Here is a 12,767-nt window from a genome sequence, read left to right as displayed (position 1 = left end):
GGCCTCCCAAAGTGCTGAGATTACAGGCATGAGCCACTCTGCTCCAACACATCTTTAATTCACCAGAATTTACTTTCAAAAAATGTCCTGCTTCATATAAAGACCTTACAGTAGATTCTCATTACTTCCCTCCTGTTGCTGTCATCCTACATTTTACTTTTTTAAATCTCTTTCCTCTCTTGTCTTCTCCCCCTTATGCCCCAATCACGCAAACAACCACTGATTACATCCTGTCACTATAGATTGGTTTTCATTTCCTAGAATTTTTATGGACGGAATCATTTGGTATGTAGTCTTTTTTTTTGTCTAGCTTCTTTTACTCAGCATAATTATTTTACAAACAATCATGTTGCATTAATCAATAGTTCATTCCTTTTTATTGATAAGTAGGATTTCATCTTAGGAATATACCGCAATTCAACCAACTAAAAAAAAGGCATATACCACAACTCATTTATCAGTATTTTAAAATTTTGCACGTGCTGTAAGTACACAATTCATTGCTAATATGTTTGCCTTAGACCGGGGGTTAGCAAAAAAGATGGGCTGCCCACCTGCAAGCCAAAACCAGTCGACTGCCTGATTTTGCATGGTTCATGAACTAAGAATGGCTTTTACATTTATAAATGTTAAAAAATCACAGGGTTTCACTATCCTGTGAATAACTAGAATACATTGTGGCACATAAAAACTACATGGAATTTAAATCTCAGTGTCCATAAAGTTTTACTTCAACAGAGTCATGCTCATTCATTTACCTACTGTCTACAGCTGTTTTCATGCTGCAACAGTGGAGTTGAGTGGTTGCAACAGAGATATGACCTGCAAAACCTAAAATATCTATTATCTGCTCCTTTATAGAAAAAGATTGACAGGGCATGGTGGCTTACACCTGTAATCCCAGCACTTTGGGAGGCCAAGGGGGGCAGACCACATGAGGCCAGGAGTTCAAGACCAGCTTGGCCAACTTGGTGAAACCCCATCTCTACTAAAAATACAAACATTAGCCAGATGTGGTGGCACAGGCCTATAATCCCAGCTACTCAGGAGGCTGAGGCAAGAGAATCACTTGAACCTGGGAGGCAGAGACTGCAGTGAGCCGAGATCACACCACTGCACTCCAGACTGGGTGGCAGAGTGAGACTCCACATCAAGGAAAGAAGAGGAGAGGAGAGGAGAGGAAGGGAGGGGAGGGGAGGGGAGGGGGGAAGAAGGGAGAGAAGGAGGGAGAGAGAGAAAGAAAAAAGAAAAAAGAAAGAAAGAAAAGAAAAGAAAGAAAGAATTGGTGGCCCATTTTAAACTGCATTAATTTATTTATTTTTTGTAGAGATGGAGGGGGGATAGTGGGAGCTGTTGCCCCGGCTAGTCTTGAACTCCTGGCCTCAAGCGATCCTCCTGCTTCAGCCTCCCAAAAATGATGAGACTACAAGTGTGAGCCCTGCACCTGGCTCACTTCAGTTATTTCTAAGGTAATTTAAAAAATATTTTAATTGCACTTTCATTCATTCAATTTACAGTGCTCTTAATTTCATTGTATAGACCCAGGTTTTTTCTGGTATCATATTCCTTTTGCCTGAAAAACTTCGTTTAGTATCTTGTAGAAGCAGCAATGAATTCTGTTTTTCTTTATCTGAAAGAGAGTTTATTTCTCCTTCATTTTGAAAGACAGTTTCATTGGATACAGGATTCTGGACTTTTGGCTAGGCAGTTTTTGTGTGTGGCTTTTATCCCCATCAGCATCAGCAGTAAACTCACTCCATTGGCTTCTAGCTTGCATGGTTTCTGACGTCTCCACAATTCTTAGCTTCCTCTGTATGCAGTGTCTTCTTTTTCCTTGCTGCCTTTAAGATTTTCTTTTGCTGGGCACGGTGGCTCATGCCTGTAATCCCAGCACTTTGGGAGGCTGAGGCAGGCGGATCACAAGGTCAGGAGTTCAAGACCAGCCTGACCAACATGGTGAAACCCCATCACCACTAAAAATACAAAAATTAGCTGGGCATGGTGGCTGCTGCCTGTAATCCCAACTACTCAGGAGGCTGAGGCAGGAGAATTGTTTGAACCCAGGAGGTGGAGGTTGCCAAGATCATGCCACTGCACTCCAGCCCGGGCAACAGAGACTTTTGTCTCAACAAAAGAGAAGATTTTCTCTTGTTGGGTAGGGTGCAGTGGCTCATGCCTGTAATCCCAGCACTTTGGAAGGCTGAGGCAGGAGGATCACAAGGTCAGGAGTTTGAGACCAGCCTGATCAGCATAGTGAAATCCCATCTCTACTAAAAATACAAAAAATTAGCTGGACAAAGTGGTGTGTGCCTGTATCCAAGCTACTAGGGAGACTGGGGCAAGAGAATTGCTTTATTTTTATTTTTATTTTTATTTTTGAGACAGAGTCTTGCTCTGTTGCCCAGGCTGGAGTACAGTGTCACAGTCTCAGCTCACTGCAACCTCTGCCTCCCAGGTTCACGTGATTCTCCTGCCTCAGCCTCCCGAGTAGCAGGGATTACAGGTGTGTGCCACCATGTCCAGCTAATTTTTGTAGCTTCAGTAGAGACTGGGTTTCACCATGTTGGCCAGGCTGGTCTTGAGCTCCCAAATCTCAATCTGCCCACCTTGGCCTCCCAAAGTGCTGGAATTACAGGTGTGGGCTACAACGCCCTGCCTGGGGCAGGAGAATTGCTTGAACCCAGGAGGCGGAGGTTCCAGCGAGCTGAGATCATGCCACTGCACTCCAACCTGGGCGACAGAGGAGACTCCATCCAAACAACAACAACAAAGATTGTCTTTTGTTTTAGTATTTTGAATACGTCTAATTTTATGTTCATATGTATACATATGTTTATTCTGTATGCTCTCTGAGCTTCTTGGATTTCGTGTTCTGTCCTTAATGTTGAAAATTCTCAGCCTTTAATACTTCAAATGTTTCTTTTCCTGTTCTTTCTCCTTTCTTCTGGGAATCTAACTATTGATATTGTCCCACAACTCTTGGATGTCTTGTTTTGTTTTCTTTTCCCTTCACCCATTTTCCCCAGTGTTTCAGTTTGAATAATTTCTCTTGACCTATCTTTGAGTTCATCCATTCTCTCCTTGGCTGTGTCAAATCCACTGATGAGCTCCGTGGAAACGTTCTTCATCTGTTAGTGTTTCTCATTTTGAGCACTTCCATTTGGTTCTTATAGCTTCCATCTCTCTGCTGAGATTACACTTTTGATCCTGCATGTGGTCTACCTTTACTGTTAGACTTTTTACCATATTAGTTATTTAAAATTCTGTACCAGCTCTGACATCTGTGTTTGGTTCTGAAGATTGCTTGGTCTCCTGGGAGTGTGTGATTTATCTCTTGCTTTGTAAGTGTTGGTCAAAGTTGGACATCTTGTGTAGGACAGTAGAGGCCCAGGGAAAGGGGTTTTGTGTAGAGATGGGCACACTTTTCCTTCACAGGCCTTTAGTATGGTGGTTTGAATTAACCTCTTTAGGAGGTAGGATAGGCTGGGTGGATGGCTCACGCCTATATCCCAGCACTTTGGGAAGCCAACACGGGAAGATTGCTTGAGCACAGGAGTTTGACGTCAGCTTGGGCAACAACATAGTGACACCCCATCTCTACAAAAAACACTAATAAAAATTAGCTGGGCATTTTTGGTGTGTGCCTGTTATCCTAGCTACTGGGAAGGCTGAGGCAGGAGGATGGCTTGAGCCCAGGAGTTTGAGGCTGCAGTGAGCTGCAATCACACCACTGCACTTCAGCCTGGGCAGCAGAGCAAGACTCTGTCTCTAAAAAGCAAATTTTAAAAAGAGTTGGGCTAGGCCTGAGGTTTATCACTGCGGTGGTTACCCCCCACGCACAAGCTTCAAGTTCCTCCAATGACACCTTGGACTGAGGGTGTGGGCTGGCCTGCCAGAGGGGTTTTCCTCCTTCCATGTGTGCTCCCCCTCAGCTTTAGGTCTTCCCTTTGTGAGCCTCAGAAAGGGTCTTCTTTCCCTGCTCTTGTCTCTCTCCTGCAACATTTTTACTTTTTTTTTTGAGACAAGAGTTTCGCTCTTGTTGCCCAGGCTGGAGCACTATGTTGCCATCTCGGCTCATGGCATCCTCTGTCTCCCGGGTTGAAGCAATTCTCCTGCCTCAGCCTCTCAAGTAGCTGGGATTACAGGCATGCACCACCACACCCAGCTAATTATTTTTTGTACTTTTAGTAGAAATGGGCTTTCTCCATCTTGGTCAGGCTGGTCTTGAACTCCTGACCTCAGGTGATCTGCCCACCTCAGCCTCCCGAAGTGCTGGGATTACAGGCATGAGTCACCGCCCCCGGCCAACATTTTTACTTTTACTCGAGGCTTGTCAGCTTACCATTGGCAGGTGGGGGAGGAGGGAATTCTCTGTTCTGATCAAGTCTCAGTCTGTCAGGCCCTTTGTGTCCCTGGGTTTTGGGGTTATGGCTTCCTTAGTGCTCCTGTTCCTCCCCCAGTTCTGGGTCCAGTGTGTACTTCTGCCCCCGCCCAGGGAAAGTTTTGTTTTGTTCCTGTTTCATTCCCCCAGATGCAAGGGGGCTTCACCCAAGGGGTGACAGTGTTTGGTGCCCTTCCCTCCACAGATTAAGGCTTTTGTTCAGTAGGGGATACAGTGAAGGGTCTGGGTGGAGCACTGTGATCCCTTCACAGTGACTGCCATTATCTTCTTCCAGATCTTGAGACGTTTTATTAAAACGTTCTCCAATCTTCTGTGTGCTCCCAGTGGGAGTTCGTGGTGGAAAAACCCTGAAAAGAGTAAAGACTCCTGCAATCTCCATGACCCAGTCCCTCACCAGTGTCCACTTTGTGTTTACCAGGTAACCAGTGCTCATGTCTTCTCTTCCATTTTGTGCCTGTCTCTCCCTAGATTTGAAGCCAGTTGTCTTCTCTCAGCTCTCCAGAAGACCTCTCCCTATGTGTCCCTCTCTAAACCAGTTACAACTGCAGAGTCTCACAGCAGCAGGGTGGAGATCCTGCTGCCCCTCAAATTGGGGCTCTGTCAACAGAGGAAGGGAGGAATGACTCCCTTGGGAGGAGACAATCAATCAACACTGCCTGCAATCTAGTCTTTGAAAGGCTTTTGGGCTGGTAGCAGTGGCTCAGGGCCGGGCGCAGTGGCTCACGTCTATAATCCCAGCACTTTGGGAGGCCGAGACGGGTGGATCACTAGGTCAAGAGATCGAGACCATCCTGGTCAACAAGGTGAAACCCCGTCTCTACTAAAAATACAAAAATTAGCTGGGCATGGTGGCGCACACCTGTAGTCCCAGCTACTCGGGAGGCTGAGGCAGAACTGCTTGAACCCAGGAGACGGAGGTTGCGGTGAGCCCAGATTGCGCCACTGCACTCCAGCCTGGGTAACAAGAGCGAAACTCCACTCCCCCCGAAAAAAGAAAGAAAGAAAGAAAGAAAGGCTTTTAAGCAAAGGACTGAGAGATAAAATTTATTACTTTTAAGAGAGAGGATCTCATTCTGTCACCCAGGTCTCACTGAGAGTGGTGTAATCATAGCTCACTGCAGCCTCCAACTCCCGGGCTCAAGAGATCCTCCCACCCAGCCTCCCCAGTAGCTAGCACTACAGGCACACACCACCACACTAACGTTTTTACTTTTATTTTTTGTAGAAACGGGACTATATTACCCAGGCCTAAAGTGATCATCTGGCCTTGGCCTCCCCAAATGCTAGAATTACAGAGATGAGCCACTGTGCCTGGCTTAGAAGATTTATTTTTGAAAGATCTCTGGTTGCAGGTGTCGGATGAATCAGGAATTGAGAGAGAGATGAGAAGCCATCAAGACCAGTTATCTGCTATGATACTCCAGGCAAGAGAGGATGGTGGCCTGGATATGGAATTTGGCAATTGGAGGTGGGAAGCAGATGCATTCAAGATAAATATTCATTTATTAAAATGTAGTTTGCTTTTTTATCAGAGTAATACATATAGTTTTAAAAGTAAATACTGCTACTATGTTAACAGTAATTTTTAAAAATCTCAAAATAACATGCAACTGGTTGCTTTTCAATTTTAGGCATTATTTAATTCCCCTTATAAAAGATGAGAGTTTAGAGCTTAAACCACTTGTCCTGTTACCAACACTACCACACATGCCCACATTTCCCATCACTCATCTTTCCATTGTAATGATACTGTAATCCTGGTTAGACCAGTATTCAGTGTTTCCGTTATGACTATGTAAATTCTAATCACAGCTGAGCCAGCAGTAGGATATTTAGTTTTCCTTCCTTTCATAACTTTTCCCATTCCTACTGGAGTTAATAATTACCTTTTTGGCTTGTCTTGCTCTGCTCAGTTTTCCTTTTATTTTGTAAACTTTTAAACATTTGAACTCTAGCAAATATACTGAGAAGTGCCCCAAACATAAATGGAGAGCTTAACAAATAATTATAGAGCAAACATAACATGTAACTACCACCCCAATAAACAGAACACTGAGGACCCCAGAAGCACCCTGTATACAGTGGAATGTTATGTTGTTTTTGGCCATGGAGCTCAAAGACTGATTTTCAATTTTTGTTGGCTGAAAACTATTCTCGACTGGGTGCAGTGGCTCACCACTGTAATCCCAGGACTTCGGGAGGCCGAAGCGGGTGGATCACTTGAGGTCAGAAGTTCGAGACCAGCCTGGCCAACATGGTGAAACCCCATCTCTATTAAAAATACAAAAATTATCCAGGTGTGGTGGTACCCATCTATAATCCCAGCTACTTGGGAGGCTGAGGCAGAATCACTTGAACCTGGGAGGTGGAGGCTGCAGTGAGCCGAGATCGTGCCACTGCACTCCAGCCAAGGCAACAGAGACTCTATATCTAAAAAAGAGTTGGTATAATCCTTTCCACACACATACATATATAGATATTATACATGGTTGCCTTCTGTTCCTACTATGTTAATAATATAGTTGATTGCATTATTGGTTCTATTTCTTCACTCCCCTGTAATAAGACTATACATACACACCTTTTGCCATAAAACTTCATAAAGTTTTCCCGACACGGGCTCTATACTTTCCTACCACACTGATGTTGGGCTTGGCTATGTGATTTGCTTTTAATGCTTGTGACACAGCAGAAGCTTGAAATGTGCTTGTGTGATTTCATTTGGCCTCTTACGTTTCAGCGAAGAGAAGAGCATGCTCCGGATGGCTGCTGCAACTTCTGCCACATTGAGCAAACCTGAATCCGGTTCACATGGAGGTGCCCAGCCCAGTCGAACCACAACCTGAAGAACAGCTGCTTGGGCAGAACTTGGTCTAGATCAGTTGAACGACAGTCACCTTAGAAATTTGTGTGAGGCAAAGACTAGACAGAGCAAAAGCAAGAGAAAGAAAAAATTTATCTGCAATGACTGGCTGTAAACCTGGACAGATTCCTGGTAACAGAGCTGTGCAAAAGCAGCCCAGGAAGCAAAATTGAGCCAGAAGACAGGGTTCTGATCCCAGGCATGGCCCTTGGCAGCTTAAACTTGGTAAGGCTGGGCTTCTCCCAGCCAGTTCAGGCAGCCCTTCCACTGAGGCTTCACTGATTCTACTGCCACCTCCCGGATTCAAGCGATTCTCCTGCCTCGGCCTCCCGAGTAGCTGGAACTGCAGGCACAAGTCACCATGCCAGGCTAATTTTTGTTTTTAGTAGTAACGGGGTTTCACCATGTTGGCCAGTCTGGTCTGGAACTCCTGACCTCAGGTGATCCACCCACCTTGGCCCTCCAAGTGCTGGGATTACAGGTGTGAGCCACCATGCCCAGCACATACTGTTTTTAAATTTTTTTTTTTTGGAGTGGGATTCCATCCCGGGTGGGATCAGGGTCTCCCTGTTACACAGCCTGGAGTGCAGTGGGGAAATCATGGCTCACTGCAGGCTCAACCTGGGCTCAAGCAATTCTTCCACCTCAGACTCCCAGGTAGCTGGGACTATAGGCATGCACCACCATGTCCAGCTAATTTTTATATTTTTTGTAGTGTTGGGGTCTCATCATGTTTCCCAAGCTAGCCTTGAATTCCTGAGCTCAAGTGATCCACCTGCCACCACCTCTCAAAGTTCTGAGATTACAGGTATGAGCTGCTGTACCCAGCTTATTACATCTTTTTTCAATTAATAACAGTTTCTTTATACAGACAGGGTCTCACTGTGTTGCCCAGTCTGGGGTTTAGTGGCACTATCGCAGCTCACTACAGCCTGAACTCCTGGGCTCAAGTGATCCTCCTGCCTCAGCCTCCAGAGTAGTTAGCACTATAGGCATGCCCCACCACATCCATCTAATTTATAATTCTGGTAGAGGCAGGAGTCTCCCTGTGTTGCCCAGGCTGGTCTCAAACTCTTGACTTCAAGCAATCCTCCTGCCTCAGCCTCCCAAAGAGCTGAGATTACAGGTATGAGCCACCACGCCAGCTTCTGTGACTTTTTAAAAATTTTTTTAGACAGGGTCTTGCTCTGTCACTTGGGCTTAAGTGCTGTAGTGCAATCACAGCTCACTGCAGCCTTGACCTCTTGGGCTCAGGCAATTAATTCTCTCACTTTGGCCTTCCCAGTATCTGGGACACAGGCACACACCACCACACTTGGCTAATCTATTTTTTGTAGAGATGGTTTGTCCAGGCTGGTGTGGAACTCCCAGGCTCCCAAAGTGCTCCAACCGCAGGCGTGAGGGCCTTCCCTGATATCTTAACCTCATCTCCCAGAGGCAACAACAGCCAGTATTCTTCCAGTTTTTACTGCAGTCCTCCTGCCCCACCCCACACCTGCAGCCTTTCCAAGTACCAGAGCAAAGGCCCAGAGTCTGTGTCCCATCTTCCTGGGGACATTCAAACCCTAGTCCCTAGGCTGAGGCCCATCTGTACCTAGACCTAGTGTCTTGGAGGCACTGTGACTTTAACACCCACTTACATTCAGGATGAATTCTGCCTCCCTTTTTGCCACCTAGGGATTTCCAATTCTTTCTTTGAAATAGGCTATTTACTTGAAAGTAAATGATGCCACTTTGGTCAGCACCCCCATTCATTTGCAGTAAAAGAGGTGGGTACCTACCCGAGTTAACTCAGTCAACCGTGTTGATTGGAAATTTGAATGTTTCCTAGGGATTTTTTTTTTTTAAACAACAGTTGGAATTATCCCACATACACAATTTTCTCACTTTTCTAATTAACAACATAAATTTCCCCGTGGGCTCGTGTCTTACCTCTCAATCCCCAGTGTTTAGCACAGGACCAGGCTCAGGGGCACTAACAAATGTTTGTTGAATCCAAGAACATCCTATGTTACAGAAATGAACTCTGGAAAGACCAGTCAGCATGGGTTGACGAATGCCAGCGAGTGAGGAAGAGAATGAGGTATATGTCAGATTTGAAGAGTTGAGGGCTACGGAGGCTTCTTTGCAGGAAGTTCACCATGGAGCTCTTGGAACTGTTCAACACACAGAGGCAAGGTCTTCTCCTTCCAGGTACGGCTAGAAATGTTTATCAATTTAGTTGAGACTCTGATTCCTGGGGTGGGATCAGGAAGCCAGCCTCAGCTGCTGTTGCATTTTTTTCCTTCTTCTCATTACAGGAGTCAAGAAAAAAACTGTCAAAGCAGATGACGCAAGAGTGAAGCTGACTCAGAAATATTCAATCCCCTCAGGAACTTCTCTAAGAAATGGACTGACCATCCTGTAAGCTTCCATCTGGAGGTACCTGGGGAAGGGCTTCTTACATTGAGGCCAATAAGAATCCCTAGTGGGTCAGGTGTGGTGGCTCATGCCTGTAATCTCAGGACTTTGGGAGGCCAAGGTGGGCAGATTGCTTGAGCTCAGGAGTTCAAGACCAGTCTGCGCAACCTGGCAAAACCTCATCTCTACAAAAAAAACATATAAAAATTAGCCAGGCATGATGGCACGTGCCTCTAATCCCTGGAAGGCTGAGGTGGGAGGATCACCTAAGCATGGGAGGGTGAGGCTGCAGTGAGCCATGATGGCGCTATGCACTCCATCCTTGGTGACAGAGCAAGATCTGTCTCAAAAAACAAAACAAAAAACCTCTAGTGATTATAGCCACAGGGAGACAAATCCAGTTTGTAATTTGCTACAGTACAAGGCAATTCTGGTCTTCAAGCAATCAGAAACTTGACTTGTACCTGTTAAAAATCTGTCATGTTTAATGCTTGGATATTTTTTCTTCTAGTAAAGACATTTTACTGCCATCTGCTGGTAAAGTGTCAGAAATTTTCCAGATACAAACATCTATGGCGTCCCTATAATGTAGCATCCTTTTGCTGCACATAGTCTGCACAACTGTACAATTCAGAATAGAAACCAACATTTGGCCCAACTCTACCATATGCCAGACATTTATCATCGAATCTGAACAACTGTATGAAATAAGTACTTATACCCCAATTTAACAGATAGAAAATATTGGGACCTCTGGGGAAAGGAGGAAGAAGAAGAGGGTATAACCAGAAAAGGGCAAAAAGGGGGCTTGGTCTGCATTGGTAATGGAAAGTCAATTTGGGTGGCAGGATTATGAATGTGTTACAGCTTTCTTTATAACTCAGTACATGGCTAAAATGTTTTACAATAATAATTTAAATCACCCATGAAGAAAAGATTCAGAGAAGTTAACTGGTCAAAAAATCACACTGACAGACAGAACTCTGATTAGAAGTAGGCCACTTGCAGTTACACTGCTTTTCTGATGGTTAAATTTAGTACGGAATCAAAGGAGAGCTATAAAGTGTAGGAAGTACTTATTTACATAGGATTGAGTCCAGAACATCTTGTGACACCCTCTACTTATCTGTCTTACTTGGAGAATAGTCTGAATTTCATATTACATGTTGACCATTCTGAATTTAAAAATACAAAATCCTCAAAAATCTGAAATTTTTTGAGGATCAACATGATGCTCAAAGTAAATGCTCATTGGACTACTTCAAATTTCAGATTTTCAGATTAGGAATACTCAACTGCTATGTATTCTGCAAATATTCCAAAATCCAAAAAAATTAAAAACACTTCTGGTCCCAACCATTTTGGATAGGGGATACTCAACCTATATTACATACAGGTAATACAGCAGGTGAAAGGCAGAGAGACTGCAGGATCTAAGTCTACTAAATTGGCCAGGATCATTTCTTAACCTTCAGATACCTATTTAGCAGGGTCTCATTAAAGTTACTTGTCATGTTAGTTCAGTCTGGCCTGGGGCTCATAATTATACCCACAAACTCAAGGGCAAAGTTCTTAAGATTTTGAGATGCTCTTTATGCAACAATACTTCCATTTACATTTGTGTGTGTGTGTGTGTGTGTGTGTGTAAGGAGAGAAAGGGTGGCAACGGGGTGGAGAGTGGAACTACAATTTATTAAGCGCCTATTATTACAAGCCAAGTAGGGTGTTAAGCATTTTCCTTGTGCTATTCCATTCAATACTCTTCAATCCTGAGGGAAAATGAACCCACTTTAAAAAAGCAAAACAAAAGGTGTTAATGAGGATTGCATAAGACATGCAAGGTCATCAGGGAGTTTACATGCAAGTGGGAGACACAAAATAATACAACAGAAGTTCAGTGTTCTGAGGAAAAAGAAGGGCAAGGGTAGTGATGACAGCGGGGGAAGCAGGACTCAGGATAAAACAATTTTAAGACCCATTTTTTTGAGGAAGGAACTGAGGATGACCTTACTACATAGCCTTTTTGGTTAACTTTCTATAGCCAGGAAAAAGCCCTGGGAAGACAGCCTCTCTTGTATGCAAACCCAATTCCAATCCTGGGAGAGAATCTGCTGGTGGGACAAAATTAGGTTTTTCAAGAGATGCTCAAATGGTCAGTTCTAATTATAACCACACTTATCAAAAGATGAAGCAAAGATGAAAGTTTAAAACTGAGAGGAAATTAAAATTCCCAAATTTGTCAACCAATCTCTAATTTTCTCCGCTACTTTAGGACTACAGTAGTTAGCCACACACTGAAGATCTACTTTACAAAATATATTCCTGTCTGACAGTCCCACTCTAACAATTTAATCTGACTCATGTAAGTTGGACAGGCATTTCAAATACAAGAAACAGAATTCAAAACGTGAAAACTAAGCCATCTATCACACACGGTGTCGGTTGGAGAAGCATATTGCTCAGGCTGCAGGGACATTTCATTTATTTAAATGTTTTTATTTAAAAAAAAAATTAAAGACCTTCATGGCACAACTTCTTCCCAGCACAGTTATGTTTTAGTTATACCAATTACAATACAATTACAACCAATAAATCAAGGTTGGGGAGGGACTTCTGGCTTCAAACTTAAAAAAAAGCAGAGGAAGAGGGGAGGTACCACTTCAAACAAAGTTTAAAAATACTTTAAAAAATCTTTCAGAGTAATTGCCAACATAACTTTTCATATTGGCCATTCCATTTCCTGCCATCTAGGCAATGCAGACACAGGTAGTGCTGAGAAATAAAGTGTCCCAATACAAGGTATACAGATGAGGTAATTTACAACAACACATAAGTTGTTACTCTGTAAACCCTTGCCTCCCCCCCACCCCCCACCCAATTGGGTTTTTTTCTCTCTCCATGCTTCTGCAGTGACTCTAAGTAGCATTTTTAAAAACTTCTATTTATTTTAAAAGGCTCTTGGGTGGCACCTCAGAGTCCTCTGCATTCACCTTCGGTTTCTTGCAAGGTCTGATGGGTGTAAGGAGGTCCAGCTGTCTGCAGCTCTCTGCATCAGCCTAAGCTACACCTAGATTTCCGAGCTACAAGGGTAGGGTATGAAGT

The sequence above is a fragment of the Aotus nancymaae genome, unplaced genomic scaffold (genome assembly GCF_030222135.1).
Source record: "Aotus nancymaae isolate 86718 unplaced genomic scaffold, 86718_ANA_hifiasm-v0.15.2.pri h1tg000029l, whole genome shotgun sequence".
Taxonomy (NCBI): Eukaryota; Metazoa; Chordata; class Mammalia; order Primates; family Aotidae; genus Aotus; species Aotus nancymaae.
This window is presented reverse-complemented; position numbering follows the sequence as displayed.